Source organism: Triticum dicoccoides, chromosome 7B, assembly GCF_002162155.2.
Source record: "Triticum dicoccoides isolate Atlit2015 ecotype Zavitan chromosome 7B, WEW_v2.0, whole genome shotgun sequence".
Classification (NCBI taxonomy): Eukaryota; Viridiplantae; Streptophyta; class Magnoliopsida; order Poales; family Poaceae; genus Triticum; species Triticum dicoccoides.
In genome coordinates, this window is record NC_041393.1 from 435,479,339 (window position 1) to 435,493,050 (window position 13,712).

Consider the following 13,712-nt stretch of genomic DNA (forward strand, 5'->3'; position numbering starts at 1 on the left):
TGGAGCAGACATCATGGAGTCTTCCTCTGATCAAAATTTCTAGACGACCACCATGTTACTAGTAGTATTCTTCCAAGTAGTTAGCATCGATCCAGTTTGTAATCGTAGTTAGGTCGTTTGTGTGAACGTTGTGTGTTATTGCATGAAGTGAATTGATTGTGTTTGTCTCATGTGCATATGGGTAGTGAATCTCTCTTAGACCTTATTCTATTCTGTATCCTCACCCATTCTAATCCATCAGATGCCCCTGAGACGTGACAATGGATTCGTGTTCCCACCGGAGCTCACCCAGTTGATCAAGCAGCAGAATGCCTTGATGCAGATGTTAGTTCAGAACCAGAACCAAGGCAACAACAACAACAACAACCCACCGCCACCACCCCCTGTTGACAACCTAGCCCGTTTTCTAAGGTTGAATCCGCTGGTGTTCTCTAGCAGCACCGAGCCGATTGTTGCAGATGATTGGCTCCGCAAGATTGGAAGAGAGTTGACTGCAGGATGCATAGATGCAGAGAGAGTGCACTTTGCCGCACATCAGGTTGATGGACCCGCAGCATATTGGTGGGAGAACTTCACCACCACTTACCCCATTGATACAATTACATGGGATCAGTTTCAGCAGGCTTTCCGCACCGCACATGTTTCAGCAGGAGCAATGAGCATGAAGAAGCACGAGTTTTGCAACTTGCCAAGGAGGTCGTACAGTGGGACATTATGTGGATGAGTTTAGCAAGTTAGCTCGTTATGCCCCAGATGATGTGGCCACGGATGCCGCAAAGCAGGAGAAATTTCTTGAAGGACTCAATGACGAGCTAAGCATGCAGTTGATGGTGGCAACATTCAACAACTACTAGGAGTTGGTAGACAGGGCCCTCGTGTAGAAGGCAAGCAACAATAGATTGATAATCGCAAGAGGAAGTATGGACAAGGGAGGTATACTTTTGGAGCTCAGTAGAAGCCCCACTATTCCCCGTACTCAGGAGGACATACTCACAACCATGGAGGCCATAACCATGGAAGACATACGCACAATGGAGCAAGTTCGCACAACCACATTGGCCCCAAGAATGGCAATGAGAAAGGAGGAAGCAGCAGCCAAAACCGTTCCAACCCCTCAACACCAGCCAAGAGGGATCTGAGCCACATCACTTGTTTCAATCGCGGGAAGACCGGACATTACGCCATTGAATGTCCTGAAGGTAAGAATGGAAATGGCAATGGAGGTTCTGCAAAGAAGCCCAACCCCTTCACCAAAGGTCAAGTGAACCACGTCAGTGTGGAGGAGATTGAGGATCAGCCCGACATAGTTGTCAGTAAGTTTTTGATAATGCATTTACAACACTTGTTCTTTTCGATACTGGTGCATCTCATTAATATCAAGGGGATTTGTGGATGAGTATAAGTTGCCAACAATAGCCCTTAAGTCACCTATGTTAGTAAGTGAAAGATCATGGATGTCGCCTAGAGGGGGGGGGGTGAATAGGCGCTTTAAAATAATTACGGTTTAGGCTTGAACAAACGCGGAATAAACCTAGCGGTTAATTTGTCAAGCACAAAACCTACAACAACTAGGCTCACCCATGTGCACCAACAACTTATGCTAAGCAAGATAGGCAACTATGTGATAACAAGATATATGACAAAGAACAATATGGCTATCACAAAGTAAAGTTGATAAGTAAAGGGGCTCGGGTAAGAGATAACCGAGGCACGCAGAGACGACAATGTATCCCAAAGTTCACACCCTTGCGGATGCTAATCTCCGTTTGGAGCGGTGTGGAGGCACAATGCTCCCCAAGAAGCCACTAGGGCCACCGTAATCTCCTCACGCCCTCGCACAATGCAAGATGCCGTGATTCCACTAAGGGACCCTTGAGGGCGGTCACCGAACCCGTACAAATGGCAACCCTTGGGGGCGGTCACCGAACCCGTAAACTTTGGCAACCCTTGGGGGCGGTCACCGGAACCCGTCAAATTGCTCGGGGCGATCTCCACAACCTAATTGGAGACCCCGAAGCTTGCCCAGAGCTTTACACCACAATGATTGAGCTCCAAACACCACCAACCGACTAACGCGCCCAAGCACCCAAGAGGAACAAGCTCAAGGGTACCAAGCACCCAAGAGTAATAAGCTTCTCAACTTGTAACTTCCATGTATCACCATGGAGAACTCAAAACGATGCACAAAATGCAATGGCAAGGGCACACGGAGTACCCAAGTCCTTCTCTCTCAAATCCCACCGAAGCAACTAATGCTAGGGAGGAAAACGAGAGGAAGAACAAGAAGGAGAACACCAAGAACTCCAAGATCAAGATCCAAGGGGTTCCCCTCACATAGAGGAGAAAGTGATTGGTGGAAATGTGGATATAGATCTCCTCTCTCTTTTCCCTCAAAAACTAGCAAGAATCCATGGAGGGATTGAGAGTTAGCAAGCTCGAAGAAGGTCAACAATGGGGGAAGAACACGAGCTCAAGGATAAGGTTCATTGGGGAAGAAGACCCCCTTTTATAGGAGGGGGAAAAACCAACCGTTACCCCCTACCAGTCCCGCAGAGAGCGGTACTACCGCTAGGCCAGCGGTACTACCGCTTAACAGCCTAAGAGGTACTACCGCTCCTCCTTCGCGGTACTACCGCCACTCCTGCCGCGGCTGGTACCGGAAAGTCCGACACGAAAAACGAGCCCTCGAATCGAGGCGGCACTAGCACGAAACCGCAGCGGTACTACGGCTGGGGCTACAAGCGGTACTACCGCTGTGGAGCGGTACTGCCGCTTATAGCACCCAAGCAGTACTACCGCCCCGGCTCGCGGTACTACCGCTCAGACCAGAGCAGGGAGAAAAACAGAAAAGCCATAACTTCTTCATATGAGCTCCGAATTGAGCAAACTCAAGCTTGTTGGATACAAGACAAAGAGTAGCATCAAAACAGCGACATACAAAGGAGTGAAACCTCCAACAGAGAAGAACCGGCATAGCCTCCAACATCGAAAACATCATAGAAGAGGCAAGTGAACTCCGTTTTCGATGAACTCGAGCTTGTCATAAAAAATGACCATAAGCTCCAAATCTCACAAGGAGAAGAACCAAACAAGAACCAATAAAGATGATGCAAGGATGCATTGGTTTGAGCTCTCTACGAACGATATGATCAAGCAACTCATCGAGAGCCCCCCTTGATAGTACGACAATCGATCCTATAACCCGATCTCCCACAACTACTTTAAGACTGGTAAAATAGAAAACCTATCAAGGGCAAACCTTTGCCTTGCACATGATCCACTTGAGCTAGATGATGACGATCTTCTCCTCCTCAAGATGGACCACCTTTCTTGATTGCGTTGGCTCGATGAAGACTAGTAGATTGCTCCCCCATACTCCACTATGGGTGAGCCACTCTTCTGCACATCTTCACAAGTCCATTGTCGCCACAATGGACGACAAGCATCAAGCATATGATCTCTTCGTGATGATCCTACTTGAACTTGCACACCGCAACCTAACCCCACAAAGAACTCTCACGAAGACCATGGGTTAGTACACAAAGCGTAATTGACCATGCTTACCATACCATGGGATCGCTTGATCCCTCTCGATACATCTTCTATTCTTTGTGTATTGATCAACTTGATTCATTCTTTGACTTAATCTTGATCAAGCTTGAATCTTTCCAACTCTCTTCATTTGGATGATGTCTTGAAGGTAAACATGAATGATCACACACTCTTCTTCTTCAAGACATGCTTGCTATAAGCTCAATACTCATAAAACCAATCTTTGAATAATTCCTTAATAGCACCTTGGTCATCACAAACTCTCCTTGAAACCAACAAATGGACTCCAAGAAAAGCCTATGGACAAACCCTTCAAATATAACTCAAGGCAACCATTAGTCCATAGAGATTGTCATCAATTGCCAAAACCAAACATGGGGGCGCCGCATGTTCTTTCAGTAAGTTCCCCAGGAGCGGAGTATATGGCTAGTAGGGGATTATATCAGTTGCTAGTAACCATAGGTAGACATGTTTTCCCCACCGACCTGATTGTCCTGGAGTCACAATGATTGGATGTGATACTAGGCATGGATTGGCTATCCAAGTTTGAGGAAACATTGATTGCGCTAGTAAATCAATTATACTCACCACCCCGGAAGGAAAAAGGATCAAGTATGTATCTAGGCATGCATCAAGGAGGACTTAGGTGAATTCCTTATCAGGAATTGTTCAGGAGGAAGTACTAGTGGTGAAGGACTACCCCGATATATTTCCGGAAGAGTTACCAGGCATGCCACCAGATCGAGACATTGAGTTTTTGATTGAGTTATTGCCAGTCACCGGACCAATATCCAAGAGTGAAGGAAATATGCCCTAGAGGCAATAATAAAGTTATTATTTATTTCCTTATTTCATGATAAATGTTTATTTTTCATGCTAGAATTGTATTAACTGGAAACTTATTACATGTGTGAATACATAGACAATACATGTTGTCCCTAGTATGCCTCTACTTGACTAGCTCGTTAATGAAAGATGGTTATGTCTCCTAACCATAGACATGTGTTGTCATTTGATAAATGGGATCACATCATTAGGAGAATGATGTGATGGACATGACCCATTCGTTAGCTTAGCATTATGACCATTACAGTTTCATTGCTACTGCTTTCTTCATGACTTATACATGTACCTCAGACTATGAGATTATGCAACTCCCGAATACCGTAGGAAAACCTTGTGTGCTATCAAATGTCACAACATAAATGGGTGACTATAAAGATGCTCTAAAGGTGTCCCCGAAGGTGTTTGTTGGGTTGGCATAGATCGAGATTAGGATTTGTCACTCCGTGTTTCGGAGAGGTATCTCTGGGCCCTCTCGGTAATACTCATCACTATAAGCCTTGCAAGCATTGTGACTAATGAGTTAGCTGCGGGATGAAGTATTACGGAACGAGTAAAAAGACTTGACCATAATGAGATTGAACTAGGTATGATGACACCAACGATCGAATCTCGGGCAAGTAACATACCGATGACAAAGGGAACAACGTATGTTGTTATGCGGTTTGACCGATAAAGATCTTCGTAGAATATGTAGGAACCAATATGAGCATCCAGGTTCCGCTATTATTTATTGACCGGAAGTGAGTCTCGGTCATGTCTACATAATTCTCGAACCCATAGGGTCCGCACGCTTAACGTTCGATGACGATCGGTCTTATGAGTTTATGTGTTTTGATGTACCGAAGGTTGTTCAGAGTCCCGGATGTGATCACGGACATGACGAGGAGTCTCGAAATGATTGAGACATAAAGATTGCTATATTGGAAGGCTATGTTTGGACATCAAAAAGGTTCCGAGTGGTTCGGGCATTTTTTTGGAGTACCGGGAGATTACTGGAACCCCCAGGGGAGTTAATGGGCCTTAATTGGCCATGGTGGAAGAGAGGAGGAGGCAGCCAAGGTGGGGGCGTGCCCCCCAAGCCCAATCCTAATTGGGAACAGGGCCAGCCCCCCTTTCCTTCTCTCCCTCTTCCTCTTCCTTCTCCTCCTACTCCAACTAGGGAAGGGGGGAAACCTACTCCTACTGGGAGTAGGACTCCCCCCCTTGGGCGCGCCATTGAGAGGGCCGTCCCTTCCCTCCTCCACTCCTTTATATACGGGGGAGGGGGGCACCCCATATAGATAAGTTGATTGTTTATCCGTATGCGGTGCCCCCTCCACAGATTTCCACCTCGGTCATATTGTTGTAGTGCTTAGGCGAAGCTCTGCGTGGGTAACTTTGTCATCACCATCACCACGCCGTTGTGCTGATGGAACTCTCCCTCGACCTCAACTGGATCAAGAGTTTGTGGGACGTCATCGAGCTGAATGTGTGCTGAACATGGAGGTGCCATACGTTCGGTACTTGATCGGTTGGATCGCGAAGAAGTTCGACTACATCAACCGCGTTATTGAAACGCTTCCACTTTCGGTCGACGAGGGTACATGGACACACTCTCCCCTCTCGTTGCTATGCATCACCTAGATAGATCTTGCATGATCATAGTATTTTTTTTGAAATTACCGCATTCCCCAACATTGGCATCCGAGCCAGGTCTATGCATAGATGTTATATGCACAAGTAGAACATAAAGAGTTGTGGGCGATAATAGTCATATTGCTTACCAACATGTCATACTTTGATTCGGCAGTATTGTTGGATGAAGCGACTCAGACCGACATTACGCGTACGCTTACGCGAGACTGGTTCTACCGACATGCTTCGCACACAGGTGGCTAGTGAGTGTCTATTTCTCCAACTTTAGTTGAATTGAGTGTGGCTACGCCCGACCCTTGTTGAAGGTTAAAACAACACACTTGACGAAAAATCATTGTGGTTTTGATGTGTAGGTAAGACCGGTTCTTGCTAGAAGCCCGTAGCAGCCACATAAAACTTGCAACAACAAAGTAGAGGACGTCTAACTTGTTTTTGCAGGGCTTGCTGTGATGTGATATGGTCAAGGCATGATGTGATATAAATTGTTGTATGAGATGATTATGTTTTGTAACAAAGTTATCGGCAACTGGCAGGAGCCATATGGTTGTCGCTTTATTGTATGCAATGCAATCGCCATGTAATTGTTTTACTTTATCACTAAGCGGTAGCGCTAGTCGTAGTAACAATAGTTGGCGAGACGACAACGATGCAACAATGGAGATCAAGGTGTCACGCCGGTGATGATGGAGATCATGACGATGCTTCGGTGATGGAGATCATAAGCACAAGATGATGATGGCCATATCATGTCACATATTTTGATTGCATGTGATGTTTATCTTATTATGCATTTTATTTTTCTTAGTACGGCGGTAGCATTATAAGATGATCCCTCACTAAATTTCAAGGTATAAGTGTTCTCCCTGAGTATGCACCATTGCGATAGTTTGTCATGCCAAGACACCACGTGATGATCGGGTGTGATAAGCTCTACGTACAAATACAACGGGTGCAAGCCAGTTTTTGCACACGCAGAATACTGGGGTTAAACTTGACGAGCCTAGCATATGCAGATATGGCCTCGGAACACTAAGACCGAAAGGTCGAGTGTGAATCATATAGTAGATATGATCAACATAGTGATGTTCACCATGGAAAACTACTCCATCTCACGTGATGATCGGATATGGTTTAGTTGATATGGATCATGTTATCATTTAGATGACTAGAGGGATGTCTATCTAAGTGGGAGTTCTTAAGTAATATGCTTAATTGAACTTTAATTTATCATGAACTTAGTCCTGATAGTATTTTGCAAATTATGTTGTAGACCTATAGCTCGCATTGTAGCTTCCCTATGTTTTTTATATGTTCCAAGAGAAAACTAAGTTGAAAGATGATAGTAGCAATGATGCAGACTGGGTCCATGGTATGAGGTTTATCCTCATTGCTGCCCTGAAGAATTATGTCCTTGATGCACCGCTAAGTGACAGACCTATTGCAGGAGCAGATGCAGACGTTATGAACGTTTGGCTAGCTCAATATGATGACTACTTGATAGTTTAGTGCACCATGCTTAACGTCTTAGAATCGGGACTTCAAAGACGTTTTGAACGTCATGGAATATATGAGATTTTCCAGGAGTTGAAGTTAATATTTCAAGCAAATACCCGAGTTGAGAGATATGAAGTCTCTAACAAGTTCTAAAGCTAAAAGATGGAGGAGAATAGCTCAAGCAGTGAGCATGTGCTCAGATTGTCTGGGTACTACAATCGCTTGAATCAAGTGGGAGTTAATCTTCCAGATAAGATAGTGATTGACAGACTTCTCTAGTCACCATCACCAAGTTGCTGGAACTACGTGATGAACTATAATATGCAAGGGATGACAAAAATGATTCCCAAGCTCTTCGTGATGCTGAAATCGACGAAGGTAGAAATCAAGAAAGAGAATCAAGTGTTGATGATTAGACAAGATCACTAGTTTTAAGAAAAGGGCAAAGGGAAAGAAAGGGAACTTCAAGAAGAATGGCAAGCAAGTTGTCACTCCCGTGAAGAAGCCCAAAGCTGAATCTAAGCCTGAAACTGAGTGCTTCTACTGCAAAGGATATGGTCACTGGAAGTGGAACTGCCCCAAATATTTGGCGGATAAGAAGGATGGCAAAGTGAACAAAGGTATATTTGATATACATGTTATTGATGTGTACCTTACTAGTGCTCATAGTAATCCCTGAGTATTTGATACTTGTTCGGTTGCTAAGATTAGTAACTCGAAACAGGAGTTGCGGATTAAATAGAGACTAGTTAAGGATGAAGTGACGATGTATATTGGAAGTGGTTCCAAGATTGATATGATCATCATCGCTCACTCCCTATACTTTCGAGATTAGTGTTGAACCTAAATAAATGTTATTTGATGTTTGTGTTGAGCATGAATATGATTAGGTCATGTTAATTGGAATACGATTATTCATTTAAGACAGAGAATAATTGTTATTTTGTTTACATGAATAAAACCTTCGATGGTCATACACCCAATGTTGATGGTTTATTGAATCTCGATCATGGTAATACACATATTCATATTATTGATGCCAAAATATGCAAAGTTGATAATGATAGTGCAACGTATTTGTGGCACCGCCGTTTGGGTCATATCGATGTAGAGCGCATGAAGAAACTCCATGCTGATGTACTTTTGGAATCACTTGATTATGAATCATTTGATGCTTGCGAACTGTGCCTTATGGGCAAGATGACTAAAACTCCGTTCCCCGGAAAAATGGAACAAGCTAGTGACTTACTGGAAATAATACATACCGATGTATGCGATCCAATGAGTGTTGATGCTCGTGGCGGGTATCGTTATTTTCTGACCTTCACAGATGATTTGAGTAGATATGGGTATATCTACTTAATGAAACACAAGTCTAAAACATTTGAAAAGTTCAAAGAATTTCAGAGTGAAGTGGAGAATCATCGTAAGAAGAAAATAAAAAGTTTCTATGATCTGATTGTGGAGGAGAATATTTGAGTTACAAGTTTGGCTTTCATTTAAAACAATGTGGAATAGTTTCACATCTCACGCCACCTGGAACACCACATCATAATGGTGTGTCCGAATGTCGTAACCACACTTTATTGGATATGGTGCGATCTATGATGTCTCTTACCGGTTTACCACTATCATTTTGGGGTTATGCATTAGTGACAGCTGCATTCAGTTTAAATGGGGCACCATCAAAATCCGTTGAGACGCCGCCTTATGAACTGTGGTTTAGCAAGAAACCAAAGTTGTCGTTTCTTAAAGTTTGGGGCTGCGATGCTTGTGTGAAAAAGCTTCAACCTGATAAGCTCGAACCCAAATCGGAGAAGTGCATCTTCATAGAATACCCAGAGGAAACTGTTGGTTACACCTTCTATCACAAGATCCGAAGGCACGATATTCGTTGATAAGAATGGATCCTTTCTAGAGAAGGAGTTTCTCTCGAAAGAAGTGAGTGGGAGGAAAGTAGAACTTAATGAGGTAATTGTACCTTCTCCCTTATTGGAAAGTAGTTGATCACAGAAATTAGTTCTCGTGATTACTACACCAATTAGTGATGAAGCTAATGATGATGATCATGAAGCTTCAAATCAAGTAACTACCAAACCTCGTAGGTCTTCCAGAGTAAGATCCGCACCAGAGTGGTACGATAATCCTATTCTGGAAGTCATGTTACTAGACCATGATGAACCTACGAACTATGAGGAAGTGATGATGAGCCCAGATCCTACGAAATAGCTTGAGGCCATGAAATCTGAGATGGGATCCATGTATGAGAACAAAGTGTGGACTTTGGTGGACTTGTCAGATGATCGACAAGCCATAGAAAATAAATGGATCTTTAAGAAGAAGACCGATGCAAACGGTAATGTTACTATTTACAAAGCTCGACTTGTTGCGATAGGTTTTTGACAAGTTCAAGGAGTTGACTACGACTTTCTCACCCGTAGCGATGCTTAAGTCTGTCCGAATCATGTTAGCAATTGCTGCATTTTATGATTATGAAATATGTCAAATGGATGTCAAAACTGCATTCCTGAATGGATTTCTGGAAGAAGAGTTGTATATGATGCAACCAGAAGGTTTTGTCAATCCAAAAGATGCAAGCCTCTCGGAGTTGGAATAAACGTTTTGATAGTGTGATAAAGCATATGGTTTTTTAGACTTTTGGAGAAGCCTATATTTACAAGAAAGTGAGTGGGAGCTTTGTAGCATTTCTAATATTATATGTGGATGACATATTGTTGATTGGAAATGATATAGAATTTCTGGATAGCATAAAGGGATACTTGAATAATAATTTTTCAATAAAAGACCTCGGTGAAACTGCTTACATATTGGGCATCAAGATCTATAGAGATAGATCAAGACACTTGATAAGACTTTTCAATGAGTAAATACCTTGACAAGTTTTTGAAAGAGTTCAAAATGGATTATTCAAAGAAGGAGTTCTTGTCTTTATTACAAGGTGTAAAGTTGAGTAAGACTTAAAAGCCCGACCATGGCAGAAGATAGAAAGAGAATGAAAGTCATTCCCTATGCCATAGTCATAAGTTCTATAAAGTATGCTGTGCCGTGTATCAAACCTATTGTGTACCTTGCCATGAGTTTGGCACGGGGGTACAATAGTGATCTAAGAGTAGATCACTGGACAGCGGTCAAAATTATCCTTAGTGAGGACTAAGGAAATGTTTCTCGGTGATGGGGGTGATAAAGAGTTCATCGTAAAGAGTTACGTTGATGCAAGCTTTTACACTGATCCAGATGACTCTAGATCTCAATCTGGATACATATTGAAAGTGATAGAAATTAGCTAGAGTAGCTCTATGCAGATCATTGTAGACATAGAATATTTGAAAAATACATACGGCTCTGAATGTGACAGACCCGTTGACTAAATTTCTCTCACAAGCAAAACATGATCACACCTTAGTACTCTTTGGGTGTTAATCACATAGCGATGTGAACTAGATTATTGACTCTAGTAAATCCTTTGGTTGTTGGTCACATGGCGATGTGAACCATGGATGTTAATCACATACATATGTGAACTATTGATGTTAAATTACATGACAATGTGAACTAGGTTATTGACTCTAGTGCAAGTGGGAGACTGAAGGAAATATGCCCTAGAGGCAATCATAAAGTTATTATTTATTTCCTTATTTCATGATAAATGTTTATTATTCATGCTAGAATTGTATTAACCGAAAACTTAGTACATGTGCGAATACATAGACAATACATATTGTCCCTAGTATGCCTCTACTTGATTAACTCGTTAATCAAAGATGGTTATGTTTCCTAACCATAGACATGTGTTGTCATTTGATAAATGGGATCACATCATTAGGAGAATGATGTGATGGACATGACCCATCCGTTAGCTTAGCATTATGATCGTTATAGTTTCATTGCTACTGCTTTCTTCATGACTTATACATGTTCCTCAGACTATGCGATTATGCAACTCCCGAATACCGGAGGAACACCTTGTGTGCTATCAAACGTCACAACGTAAATGTGTGATTATAAAGATGCTCCACAGGTGTCTCCGAAGGTGTTTGTTGGGTTGGCATAGATCAAGATTACGATTTGTCACTCCTCGGAGAGGTATCTCTGGGCCCTCTCGGTAATAATCATCACTATAAGCCTTGCAAGCATTGTGATTAATGAGTTAGTTGCGGGATGAAGTATTATGGAACGAGTAAAGAGACTTGCCGGTAATGAGATTGAACTAGGTATGATGATACCAACGATCGAATCATGGGCAAGTAACATACCGATGACAAAGGGTACAAAGTATGTTGTTATGCGGTTTGACCGATAAAGATCTCCATAGAATATGTAGGAACCAATATGAGCCTCCAGGTTCCTCTATTGGTTATTGACCGGAAGTGAGTCTCGGTCATGTCTACATAGTTCTCGAACCCGTAGGGTCCGTACGCTTAACGTTCGATGACGATTGGTATTATGAGTTTAAGTGTTTTGATGTACCGAAGGTTGTTCGGAGTCCCGGATGTGATCACGAACATGGTGAGGAGTCTCGAAATGGTCGAGACATAAACATTGATATATTGGAAGGCTATGTTTGGACACCAGAAAGGTTCCGAGTGGTTCGGGAATTTTTCCGGAGTACCAGGAGGTTACCGGAACCCCCCGGGGAGTTAATGGGCCTTAATGGGCCATGGTGGAAGAGAGGAGGAGGCGGCCAAAGTGGGGGCTCACCCCCAAGCCCAATCCAAATTTGGAAGGGGGCCGGCCCCCCTTTCCTTCTCTCCCTCTCCCTCTTCCTTCTTCTCCTACTCCAAGTAGGGAAGGAGGGAAACCTACTCCTACTGGGAGTAGGACTCCCCCCCTTGGGCGCGCCATAGAGAGGGCCGGCCCTCCCCTCCTCCACTCCTTTATATACGGGGGAGGGGGGCACCCCATACAGACAAATTGATTGTTTAGCCGTGTGCGGTGCGCCCCTCCACAGATTTCCACCTCGGTCATACCATTATAGTTCTTAGGCGAAGCCCTGTGCCGGTAACTTCATCATCACCGTCACCACGCCGTCGTGCTGATGGAAGTCTCCCTCAACCTCAATTGGATCAAGAGTTCATGGGACGTCATCGAGCTAAACGTGTGCTTAACGTGGAGGTGCTGTACGTTCGATACTTCATCGGTTGGATCACGAAGAAGTTCGACTACATCAACCGTGTTATTGAAACGCTTCCGCTTTCGGTCTACGAGGGTACGTGGACACACTCTCCCCTCCCATTGCTATGCATCACCTATTTAGATCTTGCGTGATCGTGGGAATTTTTTTGAAATTACCGCGTTCCCCAACAAAGAGACCGCATCGGATGCCCGCAAAGGATCTGGAGGAAATTAAGAAACAGATTAAGGAGTTACTGGAGAAAGGTTACATTCGACCAAGTTCATCACCTTGGGGAGCCCCAGTGCTTCTAGTGGAGAAAAAGGATGGATCTTTGAGGATGGTTGTTGATTATCGTGCGTTGAATGAGGTGAAGATCAAGAACAAATACCCTCTGCCGATGATCAATGATTTGTTTGACCAGTTGTAAGGAGGTAAAGTTTTCTCCAAGATCGATCTTTGATCAGCTTATCACCAGTTGAAGATCCGAGAGCAGGATATACCTAACATAGCTTTTACTACAAGGTATGGGATATATGAGTATACAGTTATGTCATTTGGTTTGACTAATGCCCCTGCCTATTTCATGAGTATGATGAACAAGGTGTTCATGGAGTTTTTGGATAAGTTCGTCATGGTATTGATTGATGACATTTTGGTCTACTCGAAGAACGAAGAGGAGCATAAGGAACATTTGCGTTTGGGTCCCGAGAAGCTCAGGGAACATCAGTTGTATGCCAAGTTCAGCAAATGTGAATTTTGGTTGAAGGAAGTTGGATTTATCGGACATGTTATATCCGGAGAAGGAATAGCAGTAGACCTACCAAGGTTGCTTTGTCACTAAATGGTTGGCACCCACCTCAGTGGGAGAGATCAGAAGTTTTCTTGGACTCGCAGGTTATTATCGGAGATTTATTGAGAGTTTTTCCAAGATTGCGAAGCCCATGACGAAGTTATTGAAGAAGGACACCATGTTTAAATGGACTGAGGATTGTGAGGCCAGTTTTCAGGAGTTGAAGAAATGTTTGGTTACAGCTTCGACCTCATGAGTTGA